At 35.5% G+C, this 10,776-nt stretch overlaps 1 pseudogene; it reads right to left on the reverse strand.

Annotated features, from left to right (window-relative positions):
• Nucleotides 1–5,982: 5,982 nt before the first annotated feature.
• On the reverse strand, nt 5,983–9,691 carry LOC105107877 (glutamate receptor 2.7-like; annotated as a pseudogene).
• Nucleotides 9,692–10,776: the final 1,085 nt, after the last annotated feature.

Consider the following 10,776-nt stretch of genomic DNA (forward strand, 5'->3'; position numbering starts at 1 on the left):
TATATCATGTAGTATTCTTTTTCCTATCAACATCTCCTACTAGATCAGCGTCTACAAAACCTTCAAGTTTTAAACCACCAGTTATGAAGGTAAGACATGTCTCCAATGAACCTTTTAAGTACCTTATGATCTATTTTACCGCCTTCCAATGCTGCTTTCCAGGATCGCTCATATATCAGCTTACAACTCCTACTGCATGAGCAATGTCTAGTTTGGTACAGGCCATAGCATACATCAAAGAGCTGATAGCTGAGGCGTATGAAATCTTATCCATGTATCCACATTCTAGCTCAGTTTTTAGTGATTGGTCTTCCTGAGCTTGAAATGATTCTCCAGATATGTACTTACTAGTTTAGCATTATCTATACTAAACTTGCTAAGAACCTTCTTGACATACTCTGTTTGTAAAAGTTTCAGTATGCCTTTGTCTTTATCTCTGATGATTCTCATGCCAAGTATTTGTTTAGTAGCTCCCAGATCCTTCATTTCAAACTGTTTTGACAACTATTGTTTCAACTTGTCAATCTCTTCCATGTTGGATCCTACAATCAACATATCATCCATATATAATAGTAGAATGATGTAGAAGTTGTCAAAATATTTGACATAGCAATAATGATCAGCCTGGCATCTTATGTATCCCGAACTATACATGAAGTTGTCAAACTTCTTGTACCATTGTCTTGGAGCTTGCTTCAACCTATATAGGATTTTCTTTAGCTTGTAGACTTGGTTCTTTTTTTCTTGTATTGCAAACCCCTCTAGTTGTTACATGTAAATGTCTTCCTCTAATTCATCATGAAAAAATGTTGTTTTTACATCTAATTGTTCAAGATGTAAATTTTTTATAGCTACTATCCCTAGAACAACTCTAATTGTTGTGAGCTTCACAACTAGAGAAAATATCTTAGAGTAGTCAATCCCTTTTCTTTTGTTGAAACCCTTTTACAACAAGTCTTGCCTTGAACCGTTTGTTTCCATCATGTTCAATCTTTACTTTGTAAACCCACTTGTTTTGCAAAGCCTTATTTCCTTCATGTAGTGTGGTTAGCTTCCAAGTCTTATTCTTCAACAACGACTCCATCTCGTCCTTTATGGATAACTCCCACTTGCTTGAGTTTCCATCTTGTAAGGATTCTTTATAAGTTAGTGGTTTACCACCATCTGTCAGCAAAATATAATTCAGTAGAAGTGTGAACTGTTGTGGGGGCTTTACAGTCCTTGAAGAAGACCTGCGAACATAAATAGTTGGTTCACTTGCTTGTGTAGTAGTGCTACAAATGTGCTTGAATCTTCTTGTAAAGATGCTTGAGTTTTATTCTGCCTAGTAACATCGAGAAGCCCTTCTAATCTTATGAATTCAGATTTTTATGGACTTGTATCTAAATTAGCCATATCTGTTTCTACACTTAATCTGTCTTTATACAAAACTTTCTCATTGAAGATCACATTTGTGCTTCTAATAATATTTTTGTTCTGATCATCCTAAAATCAAAATCCAAAATTTTCATCTTCATAGCCAATGAAGAAACACTTCTTGGATTTGGCATCTAACTTGTTGCAAGCATCAAAATCTATATACACATATGAAACACATCCAAAGACCTTTAAATGAGAGAGTTATACTTTTTTTTCTCTCCATACTTCCTCGGACAGTCTGAACTCCAAAGGAATTGATGATCCACAGTTGATCAAGTAAAATGCAGTATGAATTGCATCAGCCCAAAATGTTTGAAATAACTTAGAATGCAACCTCATGCTTCTAGCTCATTCATTGATGGTCTTGTTCATCCGTTTAGTAATGTCATTCTGTTGTGGTGTGCTTAGAACGGTTTTTTCCATTCTAATACCTTTGACAGCGCAATATTCTTTGAAACCTCCATCAGTGTATTCTCGTCCATTATCAAATCTTAAGCATTTCAACTTCAAACCTGATTCAGTCTCAACCATAACTTTTCATTTTTTGAATGTTTCAAACACATCAGATTTATTTTTTAGAAAGTAAACTCATACCTTCCTACTAAAATTATCAATGAAAGTTACATAATATCAAAAACCTCTAAAAGATGCTACTGGAGACGGTTCCCATAAATCTGTGTATACCAGTTCTAGCTTTCTTGGTCTTAAGGTCCTGCCAAACTTTAAGAAACTGAGCTTCTTGTGTTTTCCAAGAACACAACTTTCACAGCAGTCTAGATTAATATTTTTTAACTCTACAACTTTTCCTTTGACTTAAGCATCTTCATCCCCTTTTGACTCATATGGCTGAGTCTATAGTGTCATAGCTGTGCCTGATTTTTTACTTCAATAAAGGCAATAGTGTCTGTAAATCTTGTGGTCATATACAGGGTGTCAATTTTCTTTCCACGAGCCAAAACCACTACTCCCTTTGATACCTTCCACATACCTTCAGAAAAAAGGATTGAATGACCACTATCATCAAGTTGTCTGACTGAGATCAACTTATTCTTTAGTCCAGGAACATACCTTACATTTTGTAAGTTCCATATAGATACATTCATTGTCTTGATTTGCACATCTCCTATACCTACAATATCCATTGGTTGTCCATCGGCCAAATAGACTACATCGTGATCTCCAGCAACATAGTTTTGTATCATTTCATGATATGGTGTATAGTGGAATAAAGTACCAGAATCAAGGATCTAATCATTAATTGGAATTTGTATAGCAAGAATCAAAGCATCTTGTACCTCATCTGTAGTAGCATTTGCAAAGTCAGCTTCAGTTTTTGTTTTTAGTTTTGTGCAGCTCCTCATGAAATGACCAGGTTTGCCACAATTCGAACATTCAACCTGCTTTTTGGTCCAAACTTGCTTTTACTTTTGTATCTTGGTTTTGATCTATCTCTAGATAAGCCTCTATCATGTTTCCTCCCTCGAGTGTTGATGTTGAGCGCTAAACCCGGACTTGAACTTTCACCTGAGTATTTCTTTCACACTTCTTCAGCTAGAATCAAGTCTCGGATGTCATCATATTTCAGTTTGGATTTTCCAACTGAGTTGCTCACGATTGTTCTCATACCTTCCCAACTACTTGGAAGTGAAGCTAGCAAAATAAGTGCATAGATCTTATCATCAAACTCAATTTCAATATATGACAATTGATTTGTGACGGTATTGAAGTTGTTGAGATGTTGTGTAACAGAGGTGCTTTCTGTCATCTTCAAGTCGAACAACTTTTCTATCAAGTACACTGTATTATTTGCTGAGGGTTTCTCCTACATCCGAGACAAGGCTTCCATCAATTTTACAATGGATTTTTCTTTTGTAACATTGTAAGCAACTCTTCTTAACAAGGATAGCCGGATAATGCCCAAAACCTGTCTATTAAGAATTTGTCAATCTTCTTCTAGCATATTCTCTGGTTTGCTCCCCAACAGAGGAAGATGAAGTTTCTTCCCATATAAATAGTCTTCAATTTGTATTTTTTTCAATATCCAAAATTTGTTCCATTAAATTTTTCAATTCCAGCAGCCTTTATTTCATCTGTCATTTTTAATATGTCTCGAATTTGAATCTGCCCAATCTGACCTTACAGATGTGTCTGGAATGGCCAAAAAAGTTCTAAACGACATTGAAATCATCCAAATCAGACTTTGGATGGCTCAAATCTTATCAATTAAATTTTTGGATTATTGGACTCTGCAAATGAAGTCACGTATTGACGTAGCTATGCTGACATATTAGACACGTAAGCAAAACAGACCCATATATGATGACGTGTCAGATCCACGTGGATCTTTGGTCTGACATGTTCGTGCGAACGTGTGCTGGTGACGTGTCTGATAATTGTGCAGAATTGTTGTTGTGAGTGCTGATTATATGATGATGTGTCAGGTTAACTCGATTCGGTTACAGGTATTCTGGGGAAGAAGACGCGTAGAGCGTGTGGGGCGTGTCGATACGTGTGGGCAGTGCTGTCGTCGGCGCGTGTTGGTGCATGCGGGCATGCAGGATGTCGGTTCTTCTCTGGGTTTTCACTAGTGGATTTGTCTCGTCTTCCTATACACAATGGTATATTCAAAAACACATTTTGAGAACTTTTATTTTTGAGTTTGGATCAAACACCCTCTTTTTCAAGAATAAGCTTTGATACTAATTGTTGGGAGATTCAAGCAATCAAACACACATAAATTTATATGGTTCGGTAACTTGCCTACTTCACGGAGCTACTGGTTTGTATTAATCACTCAAAGAAACAATACAAATAAAGAAAAGAAGAAAACTCTTCTCAACTCAATTCTGCACTCAAGCTCTCTCTCTCTCTCAATTTTTCTCTCTTCATCTTAGCTCTTTAGTGTGTCTATTTACAGACAAAACTAAGAAGACATGGGGCATAAATCATGCCATGATTTATGCCACCAATTAAGCCTCCATTACATGTCAAGTGAGAGATTAGGTATTCTTAGTTGCATATAATGGAGGTGGGACAATGTTTGTCTCTACTAACATGTATATTCTAATTAATATAGTTATTTCACATACAATTCTTTTTATTCATATTAGTAATCTTGTAATATTTAAAATGAAACAAATGATAATTAATGCCATACCTGTGAAAAATCCTTGAATTAAATAGGTGTTTTCATGATCTAAGACTCATCTAAGATTTTAACACAATAATATTAACAACATGAAATATTTTCTTCTCAACTCAAAACACATTTTGTATTGCGCCTCTCATCCAAATATATGTATTTGCCTATTGATATATATATATATTGGTTAAAATAAATTTTTTAATATAATAATAGAAAAAGAAAATCAATATAGAATATGTGGATATAAAACATTTTATAATCTCCATGTATATTCAATTTAATTTTTTAATTTACGTTGAAGTTTTTAAAAGAAATATCATATAATTTCAAATTTTATCAATAAAGGGTTTAATTGGAAAAAAAATAAGAATATAAACAATACATAATTAAATTATTATACTATCATAGTCTTTTAAACAATTTAAGAGATTTTGATTAAGATTTAACTAGTATTTATACAAAAAAAAATCATGCATGCTAATTATATTACAACATATATAACAAGAACACATACAACTATGAGGAAGGATACGCGTGAACAAGGAGTACTAATTATATTAGGATTAAGATTATATAGTCTTTATTTGTCATAGTCATAGGTAATTTGTATAAAATTAAAATTTTAAATTCATGTGAAATTTTAGTTTTACAAAATTATAAATAAATTAGTTGGAAATGGTAGTTAGCCCCATATATAAAACTTGTTCACAAGTTTTATGCAATTTACAAACTTTCTTTTATCACTTTCTGTAATTTATTTATTTATTTTCTTTATTTACTTAGCATTTTTACCTAGTTTATAGTTTTGGGCATTATTTTTTTTCTTTTTTTCTCTTAACCTATTAAAGTTAAGTTAAAAATTTCACACTTGCTTGATCTGTAAGTGCATTACTTGTCTTACCTCATGATTATGTTTTTAATTATAGTTTTTCTTCGTTGGGAGGAAGAAATAAATGACAGGTAGCATATAAATCAAATAATCAATATATTCTTTTGGACTAATTTGTTAGACTAATCATAGAGTAGTTACGATGTCAAAAAATTAAATGAGAAAAATATGATTATAATGATTGATGATCAGTGAGTCCGTGTAATTAACAGAGGCCCTTAAATACAGTGGCCATTGGAGTAGTCTTCATCAGATGTGTAGAGGATGCTCTTCATCATTTAATTCTCCATGTCAATAAAGAACAACACTTTTGGATCTATAAATGAGTTGTACAACTCAATTCATTCAATTAGTATATATGTGAGTTCAATTTTCTTCTTGTGAGAAAATTGTTAGTTCATATCATATCCAATTGAATCAATTTTATAAATACAAATTAAGTGTTATTGAACAAATTAATAATATAGGAGCAATTTTGAATAATTGAGACATGTGATAGATTAAGCCCCAAATTTTGGGTTTCTATACATCATACAAGAGATTGCATGCCTGATGCCTGCGGAGTCAAATTATTAACAGAATTCTCAGCATTGCTTGATCTTCTAGTGATCTGCCTTCGACAGACCCAAAATCTCATTGCAGCCAACATAAGTCTCCATATGGTTGTGTATCCGAGCATGGAATTGCCTCTCGAAAAAATATAGATTGCAAGGGAGATTGTTGATGTGACGGCGGTTATCATGAAGAGTGTCCCAAAGCTGATGAGGCTAAGGCTATGATTTTCATCTTCCACATCTGGGCAATTTCCTGGCTTAATGAGTCTGTTCTCTAGTTCCAGCAGAGTTCCATTTTCAGATACTTTCAGTAGAGCTTCGTCGATGCTAGGAAGTAATGGAGATCCACGAGGAAATGCCTGAGACACAAATCATGAAACTTCAATTAATTACACTGATATGAACCTACAATGTCATTAGGGCTGACAGGAATAAGGCTACAATCACTATCTTCCCACCATGCCACTAATCTAAAATTATATGTTGAGCAAAGTTTCATTTCTCACTGTTCTATGTAAGTTCAGAAAAGAGAGGACCATGATTAGTGGACAGTGCAACAGCAAGTGTGAAATAGAAGTGATACGATGAATGTCTTAGGTTGTAGTGTGGTTTCTAGATAGTATAGAATTGATACTCTCCAGTACAGTTTATTCCAAATGCAGCATTTTCATGTGATACAGTTCTATTTAAGTTTTGCAAATGTTCATTTCAATCCCTGTTCTTTTCACAGGAAACAATGAAAGGAAAATGAATCAGTAGGGGATATCTTACAAATCCAAACCCTCCGACTTTGTACGTTGGCCCTACTGAGACAAAGCGGCGGCAGTACTTCGCAAGGAATAATTTGGCCAGAGGAACTTCAAGAAAGACAGCAGCAATTTCTTTGTCCTTGAATGCTTGAGCATAAGCTTCCAGTGTGGTATAATTCCTGATGTTTTGCGTCTTGAAACGTAAAACATCCACCAAATAATTTTGCAGGTAGGAGCCTGTGCAATATCCAACAACTGCATTGCTATTTAGCAGGGCCTCAACATTAGGAGCAGCACCATCAAGCTTCTGGACAGTAAGCATACTCGAAAGGCTAGCTGTGTATGTCTGTGTGATTGATTACTAGCGCCACGAATAGCCAGACTACCATCGACATCCTGGATAGATTGCTATGCATTTTCCCCCCTGTACCAAAATATTATTAGTTTTATTATATATCAACATGGAATTACTGTAGTTTCTAGATCTGAAAAGAGAAATTAAGAAACGGGTGATAAAGGAATATTACCATGTAACAAGAAAGAGTGCTGAAGGCTAACCAAAGCATTATTCCTATTTGATGCAGCATAGAACCCTTGAGTGAAGGGCAATGATTTCGCTCTATCAACCAAATTATAAAACCATTGTAGACAGTTATGACTGCAATTAGAACCCACATGGATTTTGTGAAGGGTCTGATGAATGACAATTCTCTATTGCCTGATTGAGCAGGGACTATCAGCATCAATCCTGTTTCCGTGTAAGGCTTTGTGAATTCTGCGAGCTGGTATCTGCTAGCCAATATTACCACATCACCAACTACTGCATCATACTTCTGCTACCATGGATAGAAAGTTCAAGCCCGATCAGTCACAAGCCTTTGAAAATTAGAGAAATTCACCGACTACTGCATCATACTTCTGCTAACATTTATGATCACTTGAGATAATAAGATTTTTACGTTTGGATTTTTTGTATGCATGGACTTTTCCTTCTAATAATTATGCTAGTGTTCTTGCTTTCTAGGACAAATCTTTTCTTGAACAAATTTAGATTCATATTCAAGTTAAGTTCAAAGTACAATCAACTACATAACCTTGCCTTGACAGGACAACCAAACCAAGCCATTTGAGATGCTTACTTGTCGGAAATGTAGGAGAGAGTGGACTGCCATTGCAGCACTAAAAAGAGAGAAATAGAGTGAGGTTGAGAGTTGTGAGAGAAAGGATGATTCCTCCTCCTCTATTGTTGTAAGTCTTGTATTCTCCTTACATAATGCAATGGCTTCTCCTGTGGATGTAGGCGGTTTTGCCGAACCACGTTAAATATTGTGTCAGTGTGCTTGGCCTCCTATGAGCAAATATCAGTACATCACCGGTCGGAATTCCCAACAGGAAAGCTATCTCTAATTAATTGTGTAGCCCAAAACACTATTAGACCTCCCAATAAAGTAAAAACAAAGGCAAATTTACACATATTTCAGTTGGCATCCATATTCTGAAGTCAAGCCATAACCACTTTTTCTAGGCATTAATTGAAGATTATAATCATTAGAAGTGGGCAAAAATATGGATACTATGAGCATGGTTTACGTTCGTAGAAATTATCTAGTCAATGTTTAATGGTCACGAAATCAAACGAAAAGGTGAATGGACAAAAAGTTGTTCTTTTGTGTCTTACCTTGAGATGGATTTGTTTCACTAGCTCATCATAAGAAGCGTTTTTGAAGGCAATGAACTCGTATGGCAAAGTGAACGGCAAGCTTTTTATAGTTTCTCTGAAAACCTCGATTGCAAATCCAGAAAAAGCAACGCTATTTCCCAAGTGATCATATTCCACGTGCACAAACTCTGTATAACCTGATTCGCCAGGCACACCAATTCGCCATGGGTTTGCACTCGTTGCGACAATCCATCCTCTTGAAGAAGTATGCCACGGTCCCTCTTGCCAAAGCGCTTGCTCCAAATCAGTCATACAAGATCTGTAAGTAGAATTTTCATGGATAGTCTTAGAGAAGCCTAATCCTTTTGACCAAAACCCAAGTTCCTTGTAACTCTTTCCAGCTATATTGATGATATGAAATCTGTTTGCAGGAGCTCTTTCGTTGATGAATTTGATGAACTGAACTTTTCCTCATAGACCATGGAAGTCCACTAGCAAAATTGCTTCTAACAACTCTTGACCTTCTCGGTTACTTCCATTCAGCGCTACAGCCAGTGTCCAAAATGCATCATAGGCCTCTGCTGCATAAATTCCAGGTTCATTGTTGTCATCTTTAGGATTTTGTAAGCTAAATTTCCTTCGAAATCTTTGACGAATCTCATGAAAAAGGTGCCCTCTTTCAGGGAAATAACTCTTGACCCCTATTATTCCCTGCATTGACGAGGAGATAATAGAGGCATTGGAGTGAACAAGGCTTGTAACGGGATTTGTAGTGATCCATACATAGTCTTTTTCCATCATTTTCATTTTCTTTGCCTTTTCAAATAGTCGCACGGCCAAAGGGAAGGACAAATGAACAACAAAGACTCTGCTCTGCTCTCTTTTAAGCTTTTCGAGCTCTTCAGACAACGTAATGGTAGAAGCAAAAGTAGGGAGGACTAGACCTTGGATGACTCCTACACCTACATCTCTCAGGGCATTAAAGAGATATGGTGTGACTGCAATAGCTGATGAATCCGTACCTTCGTATATTACAGTGACCTGATGCCAATTCCATGATTGCACAATAGCTGCGATGGCTTTCATTTGCTCTTGCTTGCTAGGTGAAGCTTGAAGTAGGTAAGGCCATCGCTCTGTTGCCCATTTGGGAGTGGTGTCAGCCAAAGAAAGAATTGGAACCTGAGTTTGGCTACTGATCTCAGCGACTGATAACGCCTCTTCCCACGTCTGTGGTCCTAAAATGGCTTGTACTTGTTGATTGTTGATGAGATCCATTGCTGTTTACTCAAATTGCATATAGAATTAATAGTCTTTTAAGAACAAATTAATTCTGCACTCTAATTCAGCAGAACAAGTAGCCAAGTTTAATTGTAATTCATCAGCACTAAATTAATTGTTGTTGAAAGTATTACATTTAGCAACAATTAGATACCTGATGCTAGCTGCATATTTAAATATGAGGCAAAACATGTCTACTCCATTGCAATGATGTAAACAAGTAAGCTCATAGTACTCATTAAGACAGGCCAGCGAATAAATACCTCCATAGAAATTCTCCATTGCAATTTCCATGGCAACTCTCTGCTCTTTACAAGCATGCAGCGTCCAAGCAAGGACACGGTGGTTGGCAGAACAGCTCCATAAACTCATTGAATATTCTTCAATATCCTTTGAAGTTTGGAATCTATACAAGTTGAACAGGTCCATAAACTCATTGAATATTCTTCAATATCCTTTGAAGTTTGGAATCTATACAAGTTGAACAGGTCCATAAACTCATTGAATATTCTTCAATATCCTTTGAAGTTTGGAATCCATACAAGTTCTTCCGAGGAAAAATCGCTTCTGTTGATAGCATTATTCATATAGAAAGTTCACGTGAAGTTAAGTGAGGAGGAATATTCTCGTATAATTATAAAAATAGAAATAAAACTAATGTAACTTTGTGTTTCTTTAATGTTTTGCGACAATTCTTTAACTCCCTACCAATAATATTATCGTAATAGCTTTTTAATTTTTTAATTTATTTAATTGTTACATGTTAGCAGCTTATATATACTATGCACTTTTACAGTAAAAAGAAATGTCTTGAAAAGAGATGCCAGTACAGTCCAAACCGGAACACTGTTCGGTAATTGGGTCATATCTGGAGATATAAATCTTCAATTTAGGTATACTTTATATGGATAGAAAGGTAAGACATAGGCCTACAACTTTCATATGGAGCTCAAGATCTAAAAAGGTCATTTTCAAGTCCAAATTGGAGCAACAACCAAGAAGTCTGAATTTGTCCTCGAACCCGAGCACTGTTCAATGTTTGGCCCATATCTGGAGTTCTAGAAGTCCAAATGACCTCCTTT

Source organism: Populus euphratica, unplaced genomic scaffold, assembly GCF_000495115.2.
Source record: "Populus euphratica unplaced genomic scaffold, PopEup_1.0 scaffold171.1, whole genome shotgun sequence".
Taxonomy (NCBI): domain Eukaryota; kingdom Viridiplantae; phylum Streptophyta; class Magnoliopsida; order Malpighiales; family Salicaceae; genus Populus; species Populus euphratica.